At 38.6% G+C, this 12,430-nt stretch overlaps 1 protein-coding gene and 1 long non-coding RNA gene across 6 annotated transcripts in view; one reads left to right on the top strand and one right to left on the bottom strand.

Annotated features, from left to right (window-relative positions):
• The window catches only part of LOC111419771 (diacylglycerol kinase eta), an 80,678-nt gene that overhangs the window by 25,886 nt on the left and 42,362 nt on the right, over positions 1 to 12,430 (bottom strand). The gene's annotated exons all lie outside the window — the stretch shown is intronic.
• Positions 1,663 to 2,201, top strand: LOC139430043 (uncharacterized). Its single transcript, XR_011640611.1, has 3 exons — positions 1,663 to 1,726; positions 1,786 to 1,972; positions 2,025 to 2,201. It is a non-coding gene; the product is annotated as an uncharacterized lncRNA (long non-coding RNA).

Raw genomic sequence — 12,430 nt, 5'->3', positions numbered from 1 at the left:
GTCCTCTTCATGTAACACTGATTTCCGTCCGATTTCAATTTTATCCGTACTATCAAAAGTTCTTGAACGCTTAGTTTATTTACAAGTCCAAGGATTTCTAGAGAGGTTTAATTTACACAATGAGTTGCAATCGGGTTTTCGCAGTGGGCATAGTACAACTACTGCTCTCATTAAAGTTACTGATGATATTAGGTATGCCTGCGACAGCAGATGTGTTACTGTGCTGGTACTGCTCGATTTCAGCAAGGCTTTTGATTCTGTCGACCACAGCCTTCTTTTAGCGTCTCTTTCTGCCTACGGATTCACTCCCCCCTGTGTTTCTTGGTTTCAATCCTACCTTTCCCATCGCTCCTTGTGCAATCAAATGTGGTGTTCCTCAGGGCAGTGTATTGGGTCCGTTACTTTTTTCTTTGTTCGTTAATAGTGTTACTAATTATATCTCGTGTAATTATCATTTGTATGCCGACGACCTGCAGATATATACTACCACTACTGTTGCTGAATTTCCGGCAGCTATTGCGCGACTTAATAACGATCTATCTAACGTCTTGAACTGGTCTCGGAGATACGGACTTAAGTTGAACTCAGTTAAAACGCAAGCTATTGTGTTTGGAACTCGTCAATTACTTGGTAAGATTAATCCATCTGCCTGCAGTGATCTGATGCTGGATGGTAATGTCATACGGTTTTCTAACACAGTTAAAAATCTTGGAGTCCTTCCACTGTCTTGGAAACCGCAAATTCAACATGTTTGCAGAAAAGTTCCACTCTTTAAAAAGACTTCGCTGCTCTCTTCCTCCTGTGGTGCGTCGTAATCTTTGTTACTCTCTTATATTTCCTCACTTCGACTATGCGGACGCGGTTTATCCCGATCTCTCGGTGACTCTTCTGAGTAAATTGCAGCGGCTACAAAATAATTGTATCCGGTTCATATTTGACCTAAATAGATTTGAGCATGTAACGCCGTATCGCAATTACATTCAGATGTTAACCTATGAGAGACGTAGATCCTTTCGTTTATTAACCATTTTATTTAAAATCCTTCATAACTGCACCCCAAAGTACTTATCAGATAGGTTCCAGCAATTATTAACTCATGAGCTTGCTACTCGTTCACGTTCTGATACTATTCTTACATTTCCCGTTCATAGCACTGAAATTTATCATAGATCATTTACTGTACAGTCGATTGCGCTGTGGAATGGACCGCCTTCTGAAATTCGTAGTATTTCTAGAATTACTAATTTTAGACATGTTTTAAAGAGCCACTTGCTTGCCCTTCAACTGGCTGTTTCCTGATATCTTTGTTCTTTGTCTTTCTCTTTTTTTCCTCTCTTCAACTGCTCTCACTTGTTGGCAACTGATATCCGGCAGATTCTTTTAGTTTCTTTTAGTCGCTCTCTATCTCTCTTTTTGTGTCTTTTCTTTGTTTTTCTTTTCTTGCTTAATCTTATTTGGTGATGTTAATAATATCTAATTATCACTACTTGCCATATTCAGCAAATACTATTTTTATTTTTGTTTGTTCTGTTGGGTCATTTGGCAGAGATCGCTTGTGCGATAAAATGATCCATTTGCTGATACTGTTTAAGTTAAGTGTATCTTATGTAATTTTGTATTTTTGTCTGTGGCAATAAATGATAAATAAATAAATAAATAAAATAAAAATATTCGAAATGGATTCAATGCCCCTCAATATGACGATCCTTCTTAATAATAAATTTTTGTACAATTACAGTCTTCCTCTTAAATGACTTTTATAATATTAAATATTTTTCTTTCTAGGTTAATGCAACAATTCCTAATTGGAATTATATCGTATTATAGTATACGTGTATTTCCTGCTAGAGCCACGAAACAATTAGACATTTAATTGGTATAGGTTTATTACCGAATGTTCGAATCAATATTGGTCTAACTCCACGAGTTTCTCATAATACACAATTATGGGTGAAGTTCACTTAGCCGTCGAGTATAATTAGTTCGAGTAAATTAGGGATTAAAAAATAATAAATTAATTATAGGAAAATTTCTGTTGAGAAGAAATGATTCAATACGAAGTAAAGATGATTTCAACGAAGATTTTCTGCTACTTACAAAAAGGTTTTAGGAGTTTTTGTTGGAAAATGGTGTAATATGAGTTATTATTAGAGGGTGAAAACATCAAAGAAGTTTCGCTGACAAACATAGAAACTGTTTTGCTATCAATATAAGTTGGTCTTTTGATATTTTTGGCTTTTATAGCTACTATTTATTAATAGATAAGTATTTTTAGGACTTATGAAAATGATTTGATCTCTTTAAAATCTTTTTGATTTATTTTTTTTAATTACATCATTTCATAGGTTCAGGATCTTGTTTAAAACCTAATCTTTTATATAATTTTGGAACAGAAGTATCCCATTCGGCTATATAAAAGTTCCCCGCGGTAGGTTTTTCCAATTTATATTTATCCGCAAATTTCCTAATCGAAAAATTATTTCGATAATCTGTTGAACTACTCGTTAAAATTTTCTCGCTATACGGAATTTTATCTATTTGTCTATAAATAAGATAAACATATCGACGAAACCCACTACCTTTCGATGGCCCAGCGCCGATGTAATCCGCTAAAATTTCTCCTTTAGCGATTTCATTTCCCGGTATATTTCCAACTAACCAATGTAGCCATTCTCTCATTCTTGGAATATCCCGATGCGGTACGTCCGGATTGCTAACGCAAAGAGTGTAAAAACTATTTTTGTCAGCTACCCATTTTACCATTGGCTTATCTTTCACCTGTGTTGGAGTCAAGATATTTCCTAAATTTGCTTTTGCACCGCTTGGAAAAATCACTTCGCAAATTTTTTCTGGTGGAGAATCTATTACATCCGGTATTACTTTATATTGTCTCATACTATTTGCTATTGTTGAAAAATCTCTTATAATTACTTCTCCAGATTTTAAACTAAACATTTTTTATCTATAACCCCCAAAATATAACGGTTAATGTCAAAGTCGGTAGGTACATAAGTTACAATTTTGTGTTCCAACTTGTGACTTACGTCAAAATTGACATTTGTTTTCATAATTAATAATAAATTTTAAAGTATCAACTGGACGTTTGAGTCCGTACTTAATAGTCTTGTAATATTTGTAAAACTACCGGCACAATGGAACGTTGGAGAAGTGTATTTGAACCAGTTTCTGAAGAAGGTTGCAACATGGCATCCGAAACGTCAAACCTTTTCTTAAAAGACGCACGGCAAAAGCCGAAGGTTTCTATACGCTGTTTTTAAACCAGGAGGAGTAAACGCGAAAGTCAGATTTACACTAGGAAAAATCACCAGAAAATATTACTCTAGAGGATATGAAAATACACTTGATGAGAGTTTTTAAGGCCTGCTTAGCCTTTAACTACGTTCCCATCAGCTGGAGGAAGGTTACAGTAACCTTTATACCAAAGAATGGAAAAAAGGACCCAACGGATCCTAAAGCCTTTCGACCAATTAGTCTCTCATCATTTCTTTTAAAGACGCTTGAAAGACTATGTGTTTCCTTTGCATTTCAACCAACATGCATATATCAAAGGTAAATCTGTGGATAGCGCCCTACACATGGTAGTGGGGCGCATCGAACAAGCATTTGATTCGAAAGAGTCCATTCTGGGAACTTTCCTTGACATAGAGGGAGCGTTTGACAAAACCACCTTTAGTAGCATTAACCTGGCACTGGAATCTCGAAGAGTGCCATCGGTCATCGCGGGCTGGATTAAAACAATGCTAGCAAGCAGAGTTGTTCAGACTAAGGCGAAAAGACACATAGTACAGAGAGCTGTTGTTAAGGGTTGCCCACAAGGTGGGGTACTCTCACCGCTTCTCTGGTGCTTAATAGTTGATGATCTCATTCGTGAGTTAATTAATTAAGTTTATTGCTACAAAATCAGCATTACATTCCACAAACAATTAAATTTTAACAATACTACAATTACATATATCACATTACAATACAATACATTTTATTTCCTATTCCACCCCTCCCCATCTCCTCCCCACATCTCCCTACGCTGCCTTGTCGCCACCACCTTCCTCATCCATTCTCTTCCCTCTGCCCTCTCCCCCAGCACCTGCTTCCAGCCGATCACCTCCTCTCTTAGCTCGTCACACTCCCTCAGTAGGTGCTCCAACGACTCCCACTCCCCCCCACATAGCCTACAGCCCCTCTCATCATCTCTCATCCAATACCTATTCGCTCTCTCCTCATTGCCGCATCTGAATCTTGCAACCATCCTCTTCCCCTCCTCATCCCCCTCCACCGACAGGTACTTCGGCAATCCCTCCGTTATTATTTCCTCGTACTTAGGGTTGTACCTGCTCTCCCTTATCTGCCCCCTTCTTTCTTGCCTCTGTACATCTCTATCCCTGCTCTCCAGCTCTTTCCACATCTCAATCCCTTCCCTCCTTCTATCGTCTACCGCTTTCACTGAGTACCCCACCCTTCTGAAATATTCCTCCCTTCCTCGTTGCCCGTAACCCCCTTTCCCTGCCTTAATCTCTTTCCAGCACTCCCCCAAAATTTTACATTGAGACCTCCCTTCAACCCTCTCCTCAAAACGTACCGCCCTTTTACCCGCCTCCACTCTTAACTTATCAACCTTCACCTCTTCTCTGACTATGTACTCCGGCGTCTCTTTTGCCAACCCCAAAACCCATCTCCAATACCTAGCCTGTACGCCTTCCAACAGCCCTTGCTCTTTCCACCCCCAAAGCTGCGCCCCGTACATCATAACACTTCTAATCAAGCACTCGAATATCATCTTCCTTTTTCCTATATCCCTTCCAAATAATCTCTCTCCCCACCCCCAGACCTGCCCCATCACCTTATTCGCCTTCTTGGCCATTGCCCTCACATGCGCGCCTTCCTTGTTGTCCTCTCTAAATCTGTACCCCAGATATGAGTACTCCCTCACCTCCTCTATCTCCTTCCCTTCCCACCTCCAATCTTCGCTCTTCCTTCTACCCCCTTTACAGAACTTCATAACCTTTGTCTTTCCTACATTCACCTCCAGAGCCTTCCCCCTAAAGTAACTCTCCAAACTCCGCATCATCGCCTTCATCTCCTTCGCCTCTCTCGCCACTACCACCAAATCGTCCGCGTAAGCCAGTGAATGCACCTTCCTCCTCCCTACAACCACACCTCCCATCTGCCCACCGGTCAATCTGTCTTCCATGTCTGCGGTATACAAGGCAAACAGAGCGGGACTAAGTGGACATCCCTGCCTCAAACCTCTCGTTGTCCAGAACCTATCCGTTAACTCGTCCCCCACCTTTACCCTAGCTATCGTCTCTGCGTATATCTCCCTCACCCTGTTTATTGTCCCACCAGTAATCCCTCTCCTCCTCATCTCCTCCCATAACTTCCCTCTATTCACTTTAGTCCCCCCAACGCCGCCTCCATTTGTTCCCCGGCCATCTCCTCTCCTCTCCGTCCCCCTGTATCTACCTCCTCTACCCGCCTCTCTTCTTCCCCCTCCAGCAGACCCTTGAAGTAATCTCTCCACTCCGTCATTTGTATTTCACTGGTAATTTCCTCTCGTACCTTCCTTATTTTGTTTATATATTTCCAAACTTCACCCTCTTGTCTCACCCTTCTAATCTCTTCCGCCTCCCTCTCCCTCAATTCTTTCTTTTTTCTTTTGCATATCTCTTTATATCCCCTCAATGCTTCCCTATATTCTTCCACCCCCACCAACCCTCTCCGCCACTGTCTCAACTTCCTTCTCGCCTCTCTCTTCGCCCCCATGCACTCACCATCCCACCATTCGTTCCTGCCTATCTTTGCACTGCCCCCTCGTACGTACTCTTTCTTCGATATCGCTTCCCCCACCACCCGCGCCAGCTCGTCCACCCCCCTTGACATCTCCACTCTCCGTCGCCACCCTTCCAACTTTTCCCTAAAGTATTCTATCCCTCTTTCCGACCAGTCAGCCCTTATACTTTTTCTTTCCCGATTCAAACTCCCTCTCCCCCACGCGCCCTTTATTACCAATTCCAGCGGTTGGTGATCCGATTCTACTGATTCTCCCACCCTGAAGCTTTCCACCCTATCCCACATCTCTTGGTCCACCACCACGTAATCTATTACCGACGCCCCCCTTGCCCCTGTATATGTGTACTCCCCTTCTTCTCCCTCCTCCTTATTGCCGTTCAGTATCTCCCATCCGTTCTTCTCCACCCACTGCAACAATTCTCTTCCTTCCCCATTCTGCACCTTATCCTTCGACCCTCGCCCCCTCTCCTCTCCCCATGTCCCCAGCCTTCCTCCCCCTTCTCCCACTCTCGCGTTGAAGTCTCCTCCCATTATTATATTACCCCTCCTTCCCTTCCATTCGTGAGTTAAATAATAAATATCTCTTCACAGTTGGTTACGCAGACGACGTGGCTATCTTGTTAAGAGGTAAACCTGACAATTTTCTTTGTTACAGAATGCAGCAGGCACTTAAACTCGTTGAACGATGGTGTGAAGAACATACCCTCTCTGTCAATCCTAAAAAGACAGAGACTGTTCTCTTCACTAAACAGAAGAAACTGGGACACTTAACGCCACCCAATTTCTGCAATAATCCATTAACCTTTGCTCCAGAGGTGAAATATGTGGGTGTTATCTTGGACAAAGGACTAACTTGGACATCAGACATTAGTTGCAAAATCAAAAAAGCAACGATTGTACTGACCCAGTGCCGAAGGGCTATTGGGAATACTTGGGGATTAAATCCGAAAGTTACAATGTGGATCTACACTTCTGCGATAAGACCCATGGTAGCTCACGGAGCCATAGTCTGGTGCTCATGCATATAAAGCTACATTGCTGCATCAATTGCAACGACTGGCTAATCTGCTAATCATAGGCGCTATGAGATCTACACCTACGATTGCAATGGAGACTATGTTAAACGTGCTGCCCCTAGATATTTTTATCAGGGAGGTGGCCGTGATGGCATTACTTCGGTTGCGATCAGTAAATGAAAAGCAGGTTGTTAAAATGGGAATAGTCCGGAGCAAGCTCTGGAGTGAGGCTGTTAGTAAACAATCCCTCCTTAAAGCTCGCATAGACTACATTACACCTACTTTCTTAGGCAAGCCTCACTTTTGCATTGAAACGATACCCCAGAGCAACTCAAGCTCGGGCAAAACGCTGACCATCTACACTGATGGATCAAAGAAGGCTGGAGGTTCCGGAGCGGGAATCTTCTCGCACGATCTCCAGCTGCACCTTTCCACTTATCGTATTGCACGACTGCTCAAGCCGAATTAATTGCTATAAACATAGCAGCCGATGCGATTATCGACTCCAAAAAAGTCGGCAGAAACGTTGTAATCTGTACTGATAGCAGACAGGCTATGCTGGCGGTTGGCAGGCATCATACTGCATCATCGTTGGTGAAGTCCTGTCGGCAATCACTCGAAGAGGCAAACGTATACAACAACGTCACGATAAAATGGCGAAAAGGACACATCGGAATTAAAGGACATGATCATGCGGACAGGTTGGCGAAACGGGCGGCTAACAAGTCACCGATCTCCCCTGAACCGTTTGTACCACTAGCTGTTAATACAGCATCAAAACTGATAAACTCCATCTCCCACCGAGCTTTTTGCGATTGATGGGATGGGACAGCAGTAGGTGCCTTTGCTAAGAAAACTCTGCTCTACCCTGACCGGAAGACATCCACTCAGTTTCTGGGAAAATCGAAAAGTGACTTGAGGCTTCTCACCCACTTCCTGACCGGACACTGCAGGTTACGTAAGCACATGTTTTACATGAAGCTGGCGAATACACCCCTCTGTAGAGGGTATGAAATGGAATACGAGACGGTAAGTCATATTGTTTGTGACTGTCCAAACCTCGTGTACTTAAGGGAATCTATTTTCGGAGTACCATGGCTCCAAATTTCGGATATAAGGAACATACCTTTCTGTTCTATATTAACGTTCATGAAAAGATTGGGCTGGTTTTCTGACCCTTGAATGAACAGTAAATTGTGGGGACGTACAAAGGGTCCGCTGGGGCCTAAGTGCTGTGAGTAACTCACCCCCACGTGAAACTACATACATACATCACTAGATATTTTGGCGGTAAATTTAAATTAATAATTATTATTTATTTATTTACTTATTATTGTATTTATTTTCGTTTATTATCGTCAACACTAAACATACAAATTAACATTGAAGTTATGAGTGTATTTATTTCAAAATGTAATAAAGAAGGGTTTAAGAACACAAAATTTACAATAATGACACGAAACTGTCGAATTGTCAATAACCTAACCTTCAAATTCAAAATTGCCTGTGTGTGAACCTTCCTCGCATTCAACCAATCACGTGCAAGCTCAATCTGGTGACAAATTTAATATACTCCTCCTGGTTTAAAAACAGAGTATAATTGCCAAAGAAAACTTCAAGGTATAATTAATGTTTGTAAACAAAACTAACCTTACCTAACATTCCTTCACGCTATAATTGACATTACAAAAGAAAACTTCATGGTATAATTAATGTTTGTAAACAAAACTAACCTTACCTCACATTCCTTCACGCTATAATTGACATTACAAAAGAATACTTCACGCTATAATTGGCATTACTAATTGCCAAAGAAAACTTCATGGTATAATTAATGTTTGTAAACAAAACTAACCTTACCTCACATTCCTTCACGCTATAATTGACATTACAAAAGAACACTTCACGCTATAATTGCCATTACTAATTGCCAAAGAAAACTTCATGGTATAATTAATGTTTGTAAACAAAACTAACCTTACCTCACATTCCTTCACGCTATAATTGACATTACAAAAGAACACTTCACGCTATAATTGCCATTACTAATTGCCAAAGAAAACTTCATGGTATAATTAATGTTTGTAAACAAAACTAACCTTACCTCACATTCCTTCACGCTATAATTGACATTACAAAAGAACACTTCACGCTATAATTGCCATTACTAATTGCCAAAGAAAACTTCATGGTATAATTAATGTTTGTAAACAAAACTAACCTTACCTTACATTCCTTCACGCTATAATTGACATTACAAAAGAAAACTTCACGCTATAATTGCCATTACTAATTGCCAAAGAATACTTCATGGTATAATTAATGTTTGTAAACAAAACTAACCTTGCCTAATATTCAGCGTCTGAAGACACAGGGCTAAACCCGAAACTTAAAAATATACAACTTAGCGCTGAATAACAATTAAAACTAGAACTAACACTTGCACTAAAACTATACTCTGTTTTTAAACCAGGAGGAGTAAACGCGAAAGTCAGATTTACACTGGAAAAAATCACCAGAAAATATCACTAGATATTTTGGCGGTAAATTTAAATTAATAATTATTATTTATTTATTTACTCATTATTGTATTTATTTTCGTTTGTTATCGTCAACACTGTACAGGGTGGGCAAATTTGGGTGTTATTATAGGCTATCTCAGAAACTATAAGAGATACAAAAAAAGTAGGTGCCATGTCCCGGTCTCTTTTTCCGAGACTAATCCAATCCCGTAAAGACCAAATCTCTATCTTCTTTTGTTTTTAAGTTATAGCCAAAAAGTCAAATTCTAGTGATTTCAAAAAATGCTCATATTTCGTTTATTTTTCAAATTAGAGAAATGGGGTTAATGCATTCTTAAGACACTTTTTTGAGTAGAATATACTGCCGTTGAAAAAGTTTTAACATAGCTGATAATTTTTGAGATATAACATAAAGTTGTATTTTTTTAAATACAAACTATACTTTATTATGATATTACTGAAAAGAGCATATTTTTAGCTTTCCAATGATGTATCGCACGCATGATGTTTCTGCGGAAAATAAGCGTTATTTTTCAATTTTTAAAATATTAAAGATTAAAATTAAAATTTTTAATTATAGTAGGCGAGGAAAACGTTAAATACTACTTAGTTACTATAGCAACGTGAGTTTACTTGTCATTTCATTCATGAATTTTGCGAAACGAGTTTCCCGTTTAAGAAGTTCCGCATTATCTTTAAATAAAACGATAAAATTAAATATAGAATATATTGGAGTCCGCTTTGAAGATGACACATAAGTCTTCATATCCCCATTCAAACGGTGTTTCTCCGAAAGTCCGCTCCCAGTTTATGATTCCTAATTTTCCTCTATCTCACTCAATTTCAAAAGAAAAGATTGCTGATATCAAAAAACTTCTACATCTTATGTTTGGGGAAAACTGGGAAAATACTACCGAAGATTTCATTCATTGATACCGAACTGTTCTAATCTTACAACCAGTAAATTGAGTAGAAGAAGATGACAGTTTATGACTGTTTAGTTCCTGAAGTTGTCCATATTTAATTATTCATTAATTAATACATTTCTTGTATTTTTAATAAACAAACTTTAAATGCTAATCATTTTTTATTGGTAAACAAAGTCAGGGATAAGATGCTGAGAAATTTAAATTAACTATTCAAAGTTTTTATTCGTTGGTACAAAACCAACTTATCCTGAATAATGGTACAAAACCAACTTTATTCTGTCATATTCGTGCAAAACCATATATTATAGCCACTAGGTAGTATTTACTGTCCGGACACGCCTACTATAATCAAAATTTTGAACTTTAGCGCTTACTATTTTCGAATTGAAAATTAACGCTTATTTTCTGCAAATACACCATATATGCGATACATCATTGGAAAGCTAAAAATATGCTCTTTCCTTTAACATCATAATCAAGTATAGTTTGTATTTAAAAAAACACAACTTTGTGTTATATCTCAAAAATCATCAAGTATATTTAAAACTTTTCAACGGCAGTATATTCTACTTAAAAAAGTGTCTTAAGAACGTATCAACCCCATTTCTCTAATTTCAAAAATAAACGAAATATGAGCATTTTTTAAAATCACGAAAATTTGACTTTTTGGCTATAACTTAAAAACAAAAGAAGATAGAGGTTTGGTGTTTGCGGGATTGGCTTAGTCTCGAAAAAAGACACCGGGACATGGCACCTACTTTTTTCGTATCTCTTATAGTTTCTGAGATAGCCTATAATAACACCCAAATTTGCCCACCCTGTACATACAAATTAACATTGAAGTTATGAGTGTATTTATTTCAAAATATAATAAAAAAGGGTTTAAGAACACAAAATATACAATAATGACACGAAACTGTCGAATTATCAATTACCTAACCTTCAAATTCAAAATCAAAATTCAAAATTGCCTGTGTGTGAACCTTCCTCGCATTCAACCAATCACGTGCAAGCTCAATCTGGTGACAAATTTAAAATACTCCTCCTGGTTTAAAAACAGAGTATAGTATTTGTGATTAATGCCACGACTTACAGAAACACCCTGTATATAATTATACAGGATGTCCCGCAACGATTGTACAAAACTGTATCAGTGTATTCTATGATCAAAAATAAACAAAAAAAGCCTAATAAACATAGGTCCGAAAACGGACCATTTTCGAGATATTCAAAGATTTAGTTTCATAAGTTGATATTGTTAACATCATGAATTTAAATTTGTTTTTATAATAATTAAGTCGTTACTATGATTACGATAAGTTGTCTAATCAAAAAAAAAATAATAATACTTCACGAAATTATTATTTTACTATTTAATTTAATAAAACTATTAAGTATGGCTCCTATTAATTACTCCAAGGAAGAGATGGCGGATATGGTGTATTGTTACGGACTAGCTGATGGAAATGCGTCGTTAGCAGCTCGTCATTACGCGCAAAGGTTCCCGAACAGACGATTGCCTAATAGTCACACCTTTAGCAGACTATTTCTCAGATTAAAAGAAACGGGAAGCGTTCCACGGAGTGACATTACACAAGGCCGGTGGAATTAGAAGAAGCAGTTTTGAGAAGACTCGATGAAAATGCCTCAACCAGCATTAGAAGAATTTCTGCACAAGAAAACATTAACAAAACAACCGTTCACCGCATTTTAAGGGAGCAGTTGCTTTATCCTTATCATTACAACACCGTTCAAGCTCTAACAGAAAATGATGGCGAAAAAAGAGAGTTTTTTTGTAGGTGGGCCATACAGGAAGAGGTAGCAAACGTCGACTTTCCCATAAACATTGTATTTACGGATGAAGCAACATTTACTCAAAGCGGAATTTTTAATATTCATAATGCGCACGTTTGAGCGATGAAAATCCCTATGCAATACTAGAAACTCATCATCAGTGGCGATTCAGTGTTAATGTATGGGCTGGAGTTATAGGTGATCAGTTATTAGGTCCATTTTGTGTTCCAAAGAGATTGACAGTTGATGCCTACATACATTTTTTACAAAATGACCTTACACAGGCATTTGATGAATTACCTCAACAAATTCTAGAAGATTGCTACTTTATGCACGATTATGCACGCGCTACTCGAGCATA

The sequence above is a fragment of the Onthophagus taurus genome, chromosome 6 (assembly GCF_036711975.1).
Source record: "Onthophagus taurus isolate NC chromosome 6, IU_Otau_3.0, whole genome shotgun sequence".
Taxonomy (NCBI): domain Eukaryota; kingdom Metazoa; phylum Arthropoda; class Insecta; order Coleoptera; family Scarabaeidae; genus Onthophagus; species Onthophagus taurus.
This window is presented reverse-complemented; position numbering and strand designations above follow the sequence as displayed.